Below are 9,085 nucleotides of genomic sequence, written 5' to 3'. Positions count from 1 at the left end.
GAGGTGAATAAGTACACCACCCGTTTTCGGATTAACAAACAACCCTAAACACCGGTGTGCAGATCCTTTACTTTCGCCCGAATGTTAATATTTTTTATTACATATAGAATCAAATATCTAAAAAAAATGATAAGATAACAGAAACGGTAGGGCAGAGGCAAAATATTTAACGGTGTTTAGAGCAGTTCAATCCATACCATCCAGGGAGTTGAGTAATTAAATGTAAGCAATAATATAAATAGATTAAATATACAGGAGACTTAATGCCAAAATTATATTTTTTTTTAAATCGTATTTATAAAAATATACACCTATATATTCATCTATATATTTGTTAAAACTTTAGTATAAACAGGATTTTTTAAAAGTCAGCTTCTTTTAATGCCTACTGCATTAAATATTGCCGAAGAGTAACAAAACAACTAATTATTAACAAGAGCTTCATTAATGTTAAACTTGTTACGAAAAGAAAAAACTTTCCAACTGTTAATGAAATTTACAAAGTTTTGTTGGCAAAACTTTTAAGTTTACCAAGTTATTAATGTAACACTCACTAAGCATTGTAAAGAGACATAAAATATAGAAGAAATAAAAGCTGTTCTTGTCAAACATAATAAACTTACTGTAAACAATGAAGTTCAATAGCCGGGTAAAGGTCTTCTTAGTGAGACAACACCTTCTCTGTAGTCTGACTTATTACGCTATGGAACTGAAGAACTGTCGACGGTTCTTTTATACTACAGTTGCCTCCTTTTGAGTTTATTGACTGTTTCTGACGTCACTCCTCTGTTCTTAATTTTTGACAATTCGAGAAGCAAGGTCAAAACAGGGGACGATCGCGTGGAATATGCGTCATTTTAATAAAATTCCTCCGTTGGTTTGATCAAGTTAGAGAGATTATAAATTTGTTAAGAGCAGTTTCGTTCTAGTTTGAAGTGGTTGTGGTACAAAGTTTATGATAACAGGACAAAGACAGACTTGATAGGAAATACGATCGATTAAAAGGGTGAGCAGACTAGATAAATGAAATAGATAGACAAACAAGAAACATAAGGTTCCAATGTAGAGACACGAAGCCTCAGATTTGGGAAGAATACAGTCGAGAACACTGTATTTCTTTATTTTCCTAATACAAAGATAAATAGTGGGGACAAACAAGGACAGACAAGAACATATATATGAGTCAGTCAAGCTTTTACGGATGATTCAATACAAATGAGTTTATACAATTCAGATGATATGAAGTAAAATAATCTAATATAATATAGGTTAAAAAATTTTTTTGTCTCTTTCGGGTTTTGGGTTAGTGCACTAACTCGCCGGTTGATTTCTTTTTGGTAATTCTGTTCTTCTATGCTCGGACCGGCCGTGTTAGCACGGCTCCTTGCATACTCATCTTTCGTACCATTTCCTTCCATCTTTTTGCGAACACTCTTTGCGGCAGGTTCCTCCCCTCCAGACGAATCTTGAAAACAAGATGAGAGGTGAAGTAATCCACCAGCCCTCGTCTGGAGATGAACTGCCCTGTCGCAATCCCTTCCATTCGCATCTTCCATACCGTTTCTTTCAATGTGGTTACTACGCAGAGAAATGCTGCCTTCTTTTCTTTGGAGAAAGAAGAAGGCGGTGCAATCTTTATCGTGGACTCAGTAGAGAGTCGTACTCCTTCCGTATCCGACATCAGCTGTTCGGCATAGGTTATCAAATCCCTCAGTTCCTCACAGTGTACGAAGGCATGCGTCACCGTTTCACTGGCAGGCCCGCACCTCGGACACGTGGGGGAGGTGTCATAACCATGCCTTGACAACCTTTCCCGAACCGGTAAAGCCGATCGGTAGCACAGCCAAGTCAAGGATTTCTGGTAGTTATCCAGAAACCTCGACCCGAAGGTCCTCCCGAACAGGTTGGCTAGCTGCCTCTTATCGAAGCCCAGAGTCTTCCCCAGGACATCGTCAGACTTATGCTCTGCCAACCCCTTTATAAATATCCGCTGTGGTAACCCTGCTGTCAGCATTGCTCACCCGGGAGAAGAGGGAAAGTGCTTGTTTGCACTCCACCTGCCATTCCCCTGTCTTGGGTCTCCGCCTGATCCATGCTCCTAAGTCCACAAGGGACTCACACTTTGGGAAGTCCTGTCCGGCAAGCGTTGACCACACCTGCTCACCATCCAGGTGGCACTGAAGATGCCTCAGCCTCAGCGCGTGCTTGCGCATCATCAGCCAGGGCATCACCAGCCCATCCTTTAACGGTTTCTGGCAACAGATGGAGCGCCTCACAAGTGGAGTTTTACTTCCCCACAAAGTGGAAATGGATCCGTTCCAACTTGTTCAACCACAAACCGGGACAAGGCACGACGGTTAGGTGGTAGGTTATCACCGATGCTATGATCATCTGCACAACCTCCCCCCTTCCCAACAAGGATAACCTACTCCCAGACCACTTCTGGGCTATGGCTGTCACCTTACCCGCCACCTCACTCCAGTTCGTCTCCACCTGAAGGTCCGGTCCAAACCAGACCCCGAGCATTTTAACCGGGCCCTCCGTCCAGCGCCCGACGATGCTGTTGGGAGGCATCGACTTGCCCCTCCAGGTGCCGAGTTGCAAGCCGACTGATTTTTCCCGCCACCGTCTCGTATCCTTTGATGGCGTCTTTTATGCGAGGTAGACGCCCTTCGTCAGACACGGTGATGGTAACGTCATCCGCGTATGCCGTCACATTCCTTCCGTAACAAAGATCATGCGGGTCCACCCCCACGTCCTTCAATTTCCGCAGCAATGGCTCAAGCGCGAACACGTACAGAACCGGGGACAGGGGGCAGCCCTGGCGAACCGAACGCTCGATCGCGAAGGGGTTCGAGAAGAACCCATTCACCCGGACTATTGATTCGATATCACCGTGCATGGCTTTAATCCAGCCTCGGAAGGTCGGACCAAATCCGGCCGCCAGGAGGACCGCCGCCAGGTATCCGTGGCCAACCCTATCAAACGACAGTCGAGAACACTGACCCAGTACTTGATAGGTGTTCCATTTTTATCGGCCCCGGAAGGATAAAAGGAAAGGTTGACCTCGACAGGATTTTTCCCATCTCGCCGAGGTCATCTTAAAAAGAAAATAAAGTAAAGAGAAACACAATCAATTGATAGGATGAGAAATAAGACATTTTTCTTCTTTTTATTGTATAGAATGGGAATGGTTTTCAGATTTATTGTTAAATCCTCAAAATAATTGATCCAATTAGGCGTGTTTTGACATATACATTTTTTCCCACTATGTTTGTTTGACCATTTGCAGCCGTCAACTTAATACTAAGTTGGAGACGAGCTAGCAAAGGCGCTCTGAATGGTCGCTTGGCCTACTAAAAATAGCAGCCAAACCTCCTAGGAGTCTTAAAAGATACAAATCTGAAATAGAAGATAAGACAGTCATGGTTAAAATCCTTTGATCACAGGTCTGCTAGATCAGAGTTGGTCAACCTGCGTCAATTGTTAGCTGCCAGGACAGTTCGTTCTTTAAAAAATTTTGTCTTTTCCGAAATTCATCAACACCACTCTTGACGTGCCAATGCACCCCTCCACGGCGATGAGAAGACGATTCAGTCACATGATTTGGGTCAAGATGGAAAAGAATGGCCCAATCAAAAAAGGATTGGAAGCGCATTGTAGCCAGCGGTGTATAACAACATCCGATAGTCTGGCCGATACATGATTACGCTTGTTCTTCAACATTTCATTTGACTTATGTTTGTTTTACTGATCCCACTTTTAACCCTTTCTGACGAGTTATAGTGTATCTTAGCACTTTTTACAGTAAGCTCATTATCATTTTGACTAATTTTAATATCCTTTTGACTTATTGTGATGAGAAACATTCAGATTACGAAAGAAAACTATCCTTTATTGTTGAATTAATTGATAATCATCTTAGTTTTACAAATTTAAAGACTGATTCTGAGGTTACTAACAAAAGGAGGGCTAATAAAGAATTAGTAGGAAACGAGATCAGGACAATAAGCCAAATCAATAGAAAAAGGGAAAGAAACGAGGTGATCGACGAAGATCGAAAGGAAATTATAAATAATTGCAGCATGGAAGGTGTTTATAAGCCATTTAAAACACACAAAAACTGTTAGATTCACTTAAACATTTAAATTTAATTTGCCAAAATAATTTCGTCGCTTTGAGACCGCGACCTGTTCACTGACAAAATTCCGCGCTGCATCTCAATTATAAATAGGTAGGAGAAAACGAACAATTTACTTCATGTGTATGTGAGAGAGATGCCTGTCCCCTTATCCCCGGGACCATCTTAGCAGAATTATGAACCCCAAGACAAATCAATGCACTGGGCCCAAATGCATTCATTGACAAAAAGTTACAGCATACATAGGTCAGAGTAAGGTTTCTTAGGTTCGTCGCGGTTCCTAGGTAACTGATCAGTGTGCCTACGCATTAAGACAGCACTGCTTGTCACCCCTACACTTAAGGCGTTCTAAATTCCTTTATCTCCCTCTATCTCTTCCTTTTTTTTTTTCTCTTTTTCTTTTATTTAGGCTCATGACCTTTATAAAGAGGGGACACCACAAGGACAGACCAAACAATACATGGGGTACATAAAAACGTATAATGAATGAATTATGAATATAAATGAAATGACAATGAAATGGCTTTCCTACCCCCTTTCCCTCTTTCTCGCCCCACTCTTGTAAGTGTCCACTCCTATAAACCATGCATTCATCTCTATCATACCCAGCATTTCTTTCTCAAAACGTTGAGGCACTGGAAATCTCAGCCTGCTCATGTTTTTACAACAGTGAATATACAACAAGACGTGTGTATATTCACTGAGTAAAGCAATTATGTAATATTTATAACTCTTTGTTGACATTACGACCGGTCACTACATTTTTGAAAACGAGTGGAATAAAAAGAACTGCTACGCTTGAAAAACAGCAAAGGGTTGGTGTTAGGAAGAGCAGCCAGTCATAAAATATTACCACATACAAATCCCCTGCCAATCCATGCTAGCATGAAAAAGTAAAAAGAATGTTAAATAAAAAAAAAAAAAAGATGTACATCGAGACTGAATGTTGTCATTGAACCGATTTCAGTTGTTATGGAAATATGTGTGGCTATTAAGAAGTTTGCTTTCCAACAACATGATTCCTGGTTCAGTCTCACTGCATGGCGCCTTGAGTAAGTTTCTTTAGCCATAGGTACTGGCCAAACAAAGGTTTGTGAGTGGATTTGGTAGACGGAAACTGAAAGAATCCCATCGTACATGTATGTATGTATGTATGTACGTATGTATGTATTCACTAACGTAGCTAAAGTGTGTGCCGCCTGGCGGGGCCCTTCCGTTTGCCACTCCAGGACCACAGAAAAAACACATATTGCCTACAACAGACCTAAAAGTGCCAGCCCTACCACCCTCTAGCTACGCTAGTGTATGTGTGGTACGCACATACGCACGTATGTGCGTGTCTTCCATCACTACTTAACTTATATTAGTTTGTTTACGTCCCTCTAACTTAGCGGTTCGGTAAAAAAGCATGGCCACAGTCTAGTGACTGAAACAAGTAAAAGACTAGCAGAATTCTTGGAAGAAATCAAAACAGAAGATCAAAGGCAGACTGAGAGAACTAAGGGCCCTCGGACATAACTGTTTACTGGGCCCCTTAGCATTGATATCAAAGAGGATTAACATGTAGAGTGCAGGCCCCTCAGACCTCAGCAGAATTTCTTTGGTCTTGTAAATCAGTACCAGAAATAACTTGATCAAGTCCAAACAATTTTTGTTGGAAAGTGACCATCCTGTCAAGTATCATTTGCAAAACTCCAATCTTCATCCCAAATCATCTTCCATGAGTGCATGGACAGTCCTTGGAATGTAATTTTTCCAATGACAGACTTTAAAAATATGAAGGATGCTAGATTCTGAAATTTTTGTCTCATGACTCACTTTCTTCACAAATTTTCATTAAATCTGGCAATATATTTCCAGTACCCTTTTTTGGGGGTATGTTAATGACTTATGGAACATTTATTGTGCACATTTTAAATAGTTCCATCTGCTTTAAACATATCTGTAATTTCAGTCATGGCTAGTGACATAGGTGGATCTGTTTGTACCTAAACTTTCTTTGGCTTGTTTTGAAATTTCCACGAGAACTACTTTAGGAGAAATTTCTAATAGAACTACTTTAGGATAAATTTCCTCTGCTGAAAGTTTTGTTTTGTTCCCTTAATTATTTCTAAAGGGTTAAATCTAAAAAAGAAATGAAAATTTAATGAGTTATCAGCTCTTAAGGTATGTTTACAACTTTGGGGCAAACCTATATATACATTCCCCCCCACACACACACACACATTCATATATATAGATGCAGGTTGTTCATAAATTATGATCATATGTTCCATAGTTAATCGTATCTGTTAAAGCTGAGATTCATCAATCAACTTCTTTCCAACAAATGGAGCCCATGTGAAAGTTTTCCAATGGTAAAACTGTATTTCCAATGTTTTCCAGTAAATTCTGCTGAGTTATCCTTATTTTTCATTTTCTTTTTTTCCTACTTTTTTTTTTTGTAAAGGTAATTTATGGACACCTTGTATACATACATGCATACATACATACATACGTACATACATACATATATACACACACATTCATACATACATACATACATACATATATACACACACATTCATACATACATACATACATACATACATACATACATGCATACATACATATATACACACACATTCATACATACATACATACATACATATATACACACACATTCATACATACATACATACATACATACATATATACACACACATTCATACATACATACATACATACATGCATACATACATACATACATACACACATGTATTTATGTATTATACAGTTTCCTTTTGTTTTTTGCTTTTTTTTTACAGTTAATTTATCAGTGCTTAAACAAATAAATGAACTGTCTATCAGTTTTAACTTCAAATATTTCCATGTCAAGTATTTCTCTGTTTAATCTATGCTTGATCAGATTTATCAAGGTCGCTGTCCTAAAAATAGATTATTTAAATATTAAAGTTTAGACTGAAGTAGGAGGAAAAGATGCAGTTTGCCCTCTTGGCCTTGTTTTACTGTATCGTATGTGCGTCTGTGTTAGCATGTGCATGAGGTGTTCTTTATTTATAGACAAGCAGTGTTTGAATTTTTACACTTGGAGGTTGTTGCTTAGCCCCAGGTCACTCCTGAATGAACAATGATTACACATACCATCAATGGTATGATTGTCATGTGAGTAGTGATGATCACACCTTGACTGGTATGACTGATTGCTTGATTAGTCATTTAACCTCTTGCTATACCATTGTTGTTTAACCTGTCTGAGGCCAACCTGCCTGAAACCACACCTAATTCAATTATATAAATTGCCTTTTTAAAGTGATCTAAATAAAAACCTTTCATTGAAATTTCATGATTATTTATGTTCCAGGTACCAGCTTAATAATGACAAAATCATTTTATTAAATTCTTTATTATTTTCAAAATTTATTGAAACAAAACAGAGCATTTCAACAGAAATATGGCAACAAAACTGTTTAAGTTATCTAAATAAAAACCTACTAATGAAATTTCATATTAATTTATCTTCCAGACACCAGCTAAATAACAGCAGTTATTTTAACAAATTCTTTATTTTCAAAATTGATTGACACAAAAATCAGTGCATTTCAACAGAAATATGGCAAGAAAAGAGATAAAGGGATCTAAATTAGAACTTATCAAAATTTCATGTTAATTTACATTCCAGACACCAATTAATGATGACAAAGTTATTTACTAAATTCTTCATTGTACTTCTTCAGTGATATGGACATGCTAATAATAATAGTTTTTAAGCTACAAAGCCAGAGGTGTTGAAGGAAGGGAGTTAGTCACCTCCATTGACCAATACTTTATTTTATCATCTCTGAAAGATGAAAGACAGTTGACTTTAGCAGGATTTGGACTCAGAATACAAAGAACCAAAACAAATACCACAAGGCTTTTTGGTCCAACACTGAGATGGTTCTACCAGTCTATCACTCTAGGAGATACTAACAATTGTTTCTAATGTAGGCACAAGACTTCAAAATCGTAACTAATAATCCTTTCTACTATAGGTGCAAAGTTTGAAATTTTGTTGGAGGGGACTAGTCAATCGCATCAAACCCATTGCCCTTTTATTTATTTATTTATTTATTTACCCTGAAAGGATGCAAGGCAAAGTCAACCACAGCTGAATTTGAACTCAGAATGTGAATATGGGCGAAATGCCACCAAGAATTTTGTCCAGCGTGCTAGGAATTCTGCTGGCTCACCGACTTAACTGAAATTAATCATGATATTCATTTTTGTCAAGATACAAAGCAAATTGCTGTCATTCTTGTTGCTGTTTAACCCCGAGTGAATTGTAGTTGAACAACCAGTGATTAAAAGCATTCCATCCATAACCACCTTGTACATTTCCCTGGTTAAATGCACCCACGACCATGTTATACATTGTATTCTTTTATAAAACAGTAGAGTGTAATTTGAGAGAGATTTGATAGCCATTTCTAGCAAGTTAAGATTCCCTCAGAGGGAGAAATACATAGTTATTAGCATTTAAATGATTTCTAAGCATTTATTTAATTGATATTATATAGTGATTCCTGATTATTTTTCACCTACAAACCCTTTTTACTCTGCTGGACTATGATATGTAGTACATTGCTGTACACTAAAAGACCCACCGACCACAACAGAATCAAAATCCTAAAACCATACATACAGGTTCATCCTTAACAGGCGCTGGTGTCACATAAAATGCACTCATGCCAGTGTGACATAAATGCACCCATGCCAGTGGCACATGAAAAGCACCCAGCACACTCTGTAAACTGGCTGGTATTAGGAAAGGTATCCAGCCATAGAAACTATGCCCCAACAGACAATTGAAGTCTGAACAGCTCCCCAGTTGACCTGCCCCTGTCAAACTGTCCAAACCATGCAAGCATGGAAAATAGACGTTAAACGATGATGCTATATATA

General features: G+C 38.6%; 1 protein-coding gene across 1 annotated transcript in view; it reads right to left on the bottom strand.

Moving 5' to 3' along the window:
* Window positions 1–781, bottom strand: part of LOC106873228 (perilipin-3) — a 14,064-nt gene extending 13,283 nt beyond the window's left edge. The window contains exon 1 of the mRNA XM_014920499.2: window positions 624–781. The gene's annotated coding sequence lies outside the window, so the exon portion shown is untranslated. The remainder of the gene's footprint in view (window positions 1–623) is intronic.
* Between the last annotated feature and the right edge of the window lie 8,304 nt (window positions 782–9,085).

This window comes from Octopus bimaculoides, chromosome 12 (genome assembly GCF_001194135.2).
Source record: "Octopus bimaculoides isolate UCB-OBI-ISO-001 chromosome 12, ASM119413v2, whole genome shotgun sequence".
Taxonomy (NCBI): Eukaryota; Metazoa; Mollusca; class Cephalopoda; order Octopoda; family Octopodidae; genus Octopus; species Octopus bimaculoides.
The sequence above is the reverse complement of the archived record's forward strand: the minus strand, read 5'-3'. Positions and strand labels throughout refer to the sequence as shown.